Source organism: Passer montanus, unplaced genomic scaffold, assembly GCF_014805655.1.
Source record: "Passer montanus isolate IOZ18808 unplaced genomic scaffold, ASM1480565v1 scaffold111, whole genome shotgun sequence".
Classification (NCBI taxonomy): domain Eukaryota; kingdom Metazoa; phylum Chordata; class Aves; order Passeriformes; family Passeridae; genus Passer; species Passer montanus.
This window is the reverse complement of record NW_024357725.1, coordinates 211,732-217,731: the sequence shown is the minus strand read 5'-3', so window position 1 is coordinate 217,731 and position 6,000 is coordinate 211,732. Positions and strand designations below refer to the sequence as shown.

Here is a 6,000-nt window from a genome sequence, read left to right as displayed (position 1 = left end):
GGGGGGCGTTCCGGGAGCCGGGGGCGGCGCGGCGCTGCCGGTGCCGGCGGAGCTGCCGTGGGAGCGCGGTGCCGTGCCGTGCCCCGCCGGCGTGGCCGAGCGCGGCTCCGCGCTCCCGAAGGACCTGTTGGAGCAGGCGTGGACACCCCGAGCTCCTCGGGCACGCACTGATTGTCCTGCGATCTAAAAGCGAGCCGCATCTAATAGCGCCCGTGCTCCCCTGCTCTGAGCTCGGCACACGCTTACATTACTGTTTCACCCCTTTTCTAAATTCTTCAGGCTGTTGTATGTCCATAGAAAATACTTCATTTTTTTTGGTTTTTTTGATATAGGAGGCTGGTGAAGTTCAGGTAGCTTTAAAAGCATGACTCTGCTTTGTGTCTGCCTAACTAAATCCTGGTTTTTTTGCCTCTTCCTGGCCTGGGTTCAGACCCAGTCTTGAATTTTAACAGTCGTTATTTGTGTGAATAGCACGTGTGCTCAGATAGGAGTTACATCCCTGAGGAAACTTACTTATTTAGACCATTGAAATGGGGTAAAATTGGTTGTGTCAGCTCTATTTTAAACTAATTATCAGAGACATCTCCATCTCTGCGTGGATTTTCAGTCTCCCACACTGTCCAGAGGAATTTAAACCTGGTCTGTGTGTTAAAGTGTAGCTTAAGGCTGACAGAACACCTCATGTTTCTCTTTTAACTTGCCGCTTTTAGTTGTGCTAAAAGGTGCAGGCTCAGTAAACAAGTGGGAAATGCCCGACTTAATTCAGTGCAGCTGTATCTGCACTGGCCATTTTCCACTCCTAACTTGTAATTATTTTTAAAAATACACTTTCAGAAAAGTAAACATTGCTATATAGGATTAACTATATAGTGCAGTATTTTAAATTAAAATGGCGTTTTATTTTAATACACTAATTTTAAAGCATCTGTAAAACTTCCTTCATCACATAAAGTGCCTTGGCAGCTTGGTGTCAGCCTGGGGTGGATCTCCAAGCACAGAAAACCACTTTTTAGGGTCTTTTTTTTTTTTTTTTTTTCCCCTGCTGAGGTGAAGTTAGCAGTTTTTCACATGGGTGCGCTCTTTGCAAAAGGAAATCGTGCTTTCTCCCCCCCAAAGTATTTTAACCTCATCCCTCCCACCTTCTGCTGCTGGTGAAGACACATGGTCTCAGCATGAATTAGTTTGAGATGCTGCAACGTGGTCGTTCATCCAAAAAAATAGCACTAATTTGCTCAAGTTTGGGGAAAGTCTGGCAGCTTCGGGCTGGTTTTGTGAGCGGTGTGGGGAAGGGGGATGCTCTCCCCCTGGCCCCAGCCCGGATTGCCAGGGGAGCCCTCTGCTCAGGCTCCTGGCACGTGTGGGTCCTGGGGCTGGGAGCATCGTGTTGGAATTGGCAGGCGGATCATTTACGTTTCCAGGATTTATGAATCGTTTTCTGTCCAGATTGCTGTTCTGGACTTCTCCGGCATTGGAAAGCTTTTATGGCTGTTGGAGCTGGAGCAGAAAGAGCCCTGTAATAGCTGTCACTTCAGCCTGGGCTGAAGTGCTTTTGGGACCATGCTACTTTTTCCAGCCTCGCCGAGGTATTTTCTTTTTTCATTTGGTTAAATCACAGGATTCTGATCATTCTCTGTGAGCATGGGGTAGGTGCACTCAGGGAACAGGGCAGAAAAATGCTCTAAGCTCTGTAGAGCATGTTTTGGATCGTGTCTGCAGTGGGGTTTGGCACCTGGGCCACTTTTTGGCAAAGCAGGGATCAGTGCCTCACCAACTTGTTCCCATCTGGACAAGTGGGGTTTTTTTGTGTCCCATCTGCCTCTTGGTGAGTGCTGGCACGATGTCACCCTGCAGAAAACTCTCCCAACTGCTCCCAAAGCTTCAGGTCGTGCTTTTCCAGCACCTTTTTCTAAGGATGTTTCTCATTTCGTTTTGGAATGACGCTCTGCTCCTAGATGTGCCTTTCTGTAGCGTGGCCAAGGGGTTATCCCTGTGCTGCAGGGCTGCGTGGCACCGTAAAAACAAAGTGTGGCAGTGACTGCTGAACAAGCTGGGTCATGTTCTGGAAGTCGTGTGGCTGGGTTAGCAGCACTGCTGGAACCTGAGCTGGCTCCTTTCAGCAGGCACTGCTGTGCACTCCTCTGTAATCCGTGTGGGATGTGTCCTGCAGGACATCCGTCACTGTTCCGGGAGCAGAGCTGACACTTACACGTGCTGCTCCCTGCTTTTGACCTCTCTCTCCCTCAAAAGAAAACCTTTTAAAAAGCTCTCATGTGTGTTAGATCCTCTACAGACCCTGCAGTTTTTCAGAGGGATCAAAATCCTCTCCAGTGGATCTTTTACAGCTCCTTGGTGGAGGTGGTGTTTATCCACAGGTGTGCTGGGCTTCCAACAGGTGTGAGGCAGTGCACCTTCCCAATTTGCTTTCTTCCTAGTCTCTATTTTGCTTTTTCTTTTAACTTTACCAGCTGATCTCCAATGCCTGAAGACCCTGCTTATCTGGTGGGAAAACCTGTGATAGAAATAATGGAGATTTTTGGGATATTATGTGGTAAAATGCTGGGGAGCAGAGCTGCCACCAGAGAGGCGGTTTTGTGATGGAGAAGGAGAGCACCTGGGCTCTCTGTCCTATGGAGCAGTGAGCAGCCCTGCAATGCTCCTCCAAGTGACTCCAGCCTTGTCCCCTCTTTGTTCCTTCTCCTCCTGTGTCAGTGCTGCCCCTCCTCTGCTTTCCTCAGTACCAGAGGGAAAGGGATGTGCTCCTCTTGCCCTTGTCTGTCCCCCCAGCTCATGTGGGGCAGGTGGATGGGGAAACCCTCTGATGAAGCTGGTGAGGTAAAATTCCATAATTCTAGCATTCTTACTGAGATGCACATAGCTTTTCTTCATTTTTCCTTTTCTTTACCAGCTGAAGATCCTGTGTCTGTGTGTGTATCTGCCTGATGCATCCTACCTGTGGCACAGGGAAGATTTAGAGGTGTGTTCCCATGTAGCCCCCATTTCCTGCAAAAAACTCCCTTTTAAATTACATTTAAAAATGTAAAAACTCAGGAAAAAAACCCCAATAGTCTTCATCCTCCCCTAGACAGAATGAAGTGTGCTCCTTTTAAGGAGTTAAAAGGGAGTTTGGGTAGAAATGCTGCTAGGGAAAGAGAATTAAATCCTTGACTTGGTCTGCTCAGGTGGAGCTAAGATCTCCTTCGTGTATCCTGTTAATGCTTTTAACAAAGGAAAGTACCTGAATTTTGTGACTTTCAGTCCCTGCTGCATTTTGAGGGCTTTTCAACCCTCAAATTAAGGTTACAGATGTTGCAGTTTGAATTGGGGCTCTCTAAATCTGCACTTCAAAGTCCATGAGGGGATGCCAGAGATGTGTGCTGCATTTCTGAGATGATGCATAAGCATAGTATTGTTTGTAATGTGGAGGGAAAACTCTTGGTACAAGTCTTTGATGTTGTGTGCTTATTCTCAAAATACCTTTCCCATAGCTGGGCTTTGCCATCATTAAGGAAAAATCAGTTGTTACTGGGGGTGGAAGTGGGTGGAATTGCCCCTTTGAGCAGCATGCTTTGGCTAAATCAGTTCAAAATGACATGTCTAGTCCTGGGTTTCATGTCATTGTTCCTTCCTCATCTTTTTCGTGGGCTGTAGGAGGGGAAGGACTTTCTGCAGGACAGATCTCCAGCTTTTGAACAGAGGAGATTGGTGGGAGATGCCAGGTCAAGATTAGCAGGACTTTAGTGAGGAAACAAATGCACTTTGGGACCATTCAGCATCATATCTCCTCCTGCAGCATGCAGACCAGTCACTGTTGTGGGGCTGGTCTGCTTTCCCCTCTCTCTGGTTTGGGTGGTGGATGCAGAGTTACCATCACTAGTCTCTGTCTGGGTACAGCAGAGCTTTGAGACCATCTCTCTGCTAGGATTAATAAAGCCTGTCAATTAGCAATCTTCATTAAGGGCTGGTTTGCTGTGAGATACTCTTACTCAGTGGGTTGCAGACCCTTGGTGGGAGTTAGTGTGGTGTTATCTGGGAAGATGGACTGCTACTATTGACTATCACATACATATATATATATAAAATACAGAATTTCACAGCTGAAGCAGCTCCGGTGTTTGGATAAAAGCAGTGTCCAAGCTCAGTCGGTGAAGGTGAGGGGAATTCAGAGGGAAGATGAATGTACATGAGTTTTAAGTTTTGTTTTACAAAAGTTTCAATTTCAACCACACAGCAAACTAAATTTTTGGAAGATTGTACAATTGGCCTGCAAGAATTGGGAGCTTCAAAAACTGATGTTCGTGCTGCTGGTGTGTGTGTGGTGATGGATCCTTGGTGGTGTCATGATTCCTGTGGCCTCACAGGCCAAGAATTGTGGTATCTTCATGGGGAAAAGTCTTCTCAGACAGCTTGAGGTGGCATTTTAATCCTCCTAAGGACACGTGAGTCTTCCAGCCATCTTCTGCCCTCAGCTAGCCTCTGCTTCAGGGGCTGGTGAGCCCATCTGAGGGGGTGAGTGTGGAGTGTTGCTCTGGGAAATGAGACCCAAGGGTGGGACACTGAGCAGCCACCACACCACGTGGATCTACAACAATATTGAAAGGATGAGGGGAGAGCCAGCCTGGGAGGTCAGAGCAAGTGGCAGGGCTGGCTGAGGGAGCAGGGTTCAGAGCAGAAGGGTATCCAAGTAGGTGAGTAGGTTGTGAATAGCTGCCACCAAAGCTTTGCCCAGACTTTACTCATACACTCAGCCATTGTCATGCAAAATCCTGGCCAGCTCTGCCCGTGGGTGGATGGTGTGAGGCCAGATTTGCTCAGTTTAGTCCCAGCCTCATTAGCATAAAACTCTGGTTTTGTAAAGTGAAATGTGGTGTGTGCCTGAGAGAAGTAGCTCCATGAGGGGAGTAGCTCCATGTTAACCTTCCTGGCTCTTGGTGATGGATCCTTGGTGGGGTCATGATTTCTGTGGCCTCACAGGCCAAGGATTGTGGTATCTTCATGGGGAAAAGTCTTCTCAGACAGCTTGAGGTGGCATTTTAATCCTCCTAAGGACACGTGAGTCTTCCAGCCATCTTCTGCCCTCAAACAGCCTCTGCTTCAGGGGCTGGTGAGCCCATCTGAGGGGATGAGTGTGGAGTGTTGCTCTGGGAAATGAGACCCAAGGGTGGGACACTGAGCAGCCACCACACCACGTGGATCTACAACAATATTGAAAGGATGAGGGGAGAGCCAGCCTGGGAGGTCAGAGCAAGTGGCAGGGCTGGCTGAGGGAGCAGGGTTCAGAGCAGAAGGGTATCCAAGTAGGTGAGTAGGTTGTGAATAGCTGCCACCAAAGCTTTGCCCAGACTTTACTCATACACTCAGCCATTGTCATGCAAAATCCTGGCCAGCTCTGCCCGTGGGTGGATGGTGTGAGGCCAGATTTGCTCAGTTTAGTCCCAGCCTCATTAGCATAAAACTCTGGTTTTGTAAAGTGAAATGTGGTGTGTGCCTGAGAGAAGTAGCTCCATGAGGGGAGTAGCTCCATGTTAACCTTCCTGGCTCTTCATTTATCAGCAGACAACCAGTGCAGGCACAACCAGTGCAGGCAGCACTAGAGAAGTGAGCTCCTGGAGTGTGTTCCTCTGCTGAGTGTGTGCTGGGGGTCAGGCTTACTTAGGGTTTGTAACTTGAAATTATCATTCAGCTGATGAGCTTTCCCCTTTACTTTGAGCAAGGAGTCCTCCTCTGCTTCCTGTCTGTGACCTGCCAGGTGATTTGGGGAGCTCTTGAGAGGTTAAACTTGAACAGTAACTTCAAAAATAAATTAAGCTATCTTCCTTGTTGTCCTACCCTCTCCAAGTGAAAGGTGGGACTAATAGGGAGAGTTTGTATTGGGTACTGGGAAGAATTTTTTCCTTTTGAGGCTGGGGAAGCCCTGGCACAGGTTGCCCAGAGCAGCTGTGGCTGCCCCATCCCTGGAAGTGTCTGAGGCCAGGTTGGACAGGGCTTGGAGCACCCTGGGAC

At 48.4% G+C, this 6,000-nt stretch overlaps 1 protein-coding gene across 1 annotated transcript in view; it reads left to right on the top strand.

Annotated features, from left to right (window-relative positions):
- Positions 1–6,000, top strand: part of SIN3A (SIN3 transcription regulator family member A) — a 32,023-nt gene that overhangs the window by 1,028 nt on the left and 24,995 nt on the right. The window lies entirely within an intron of this gene.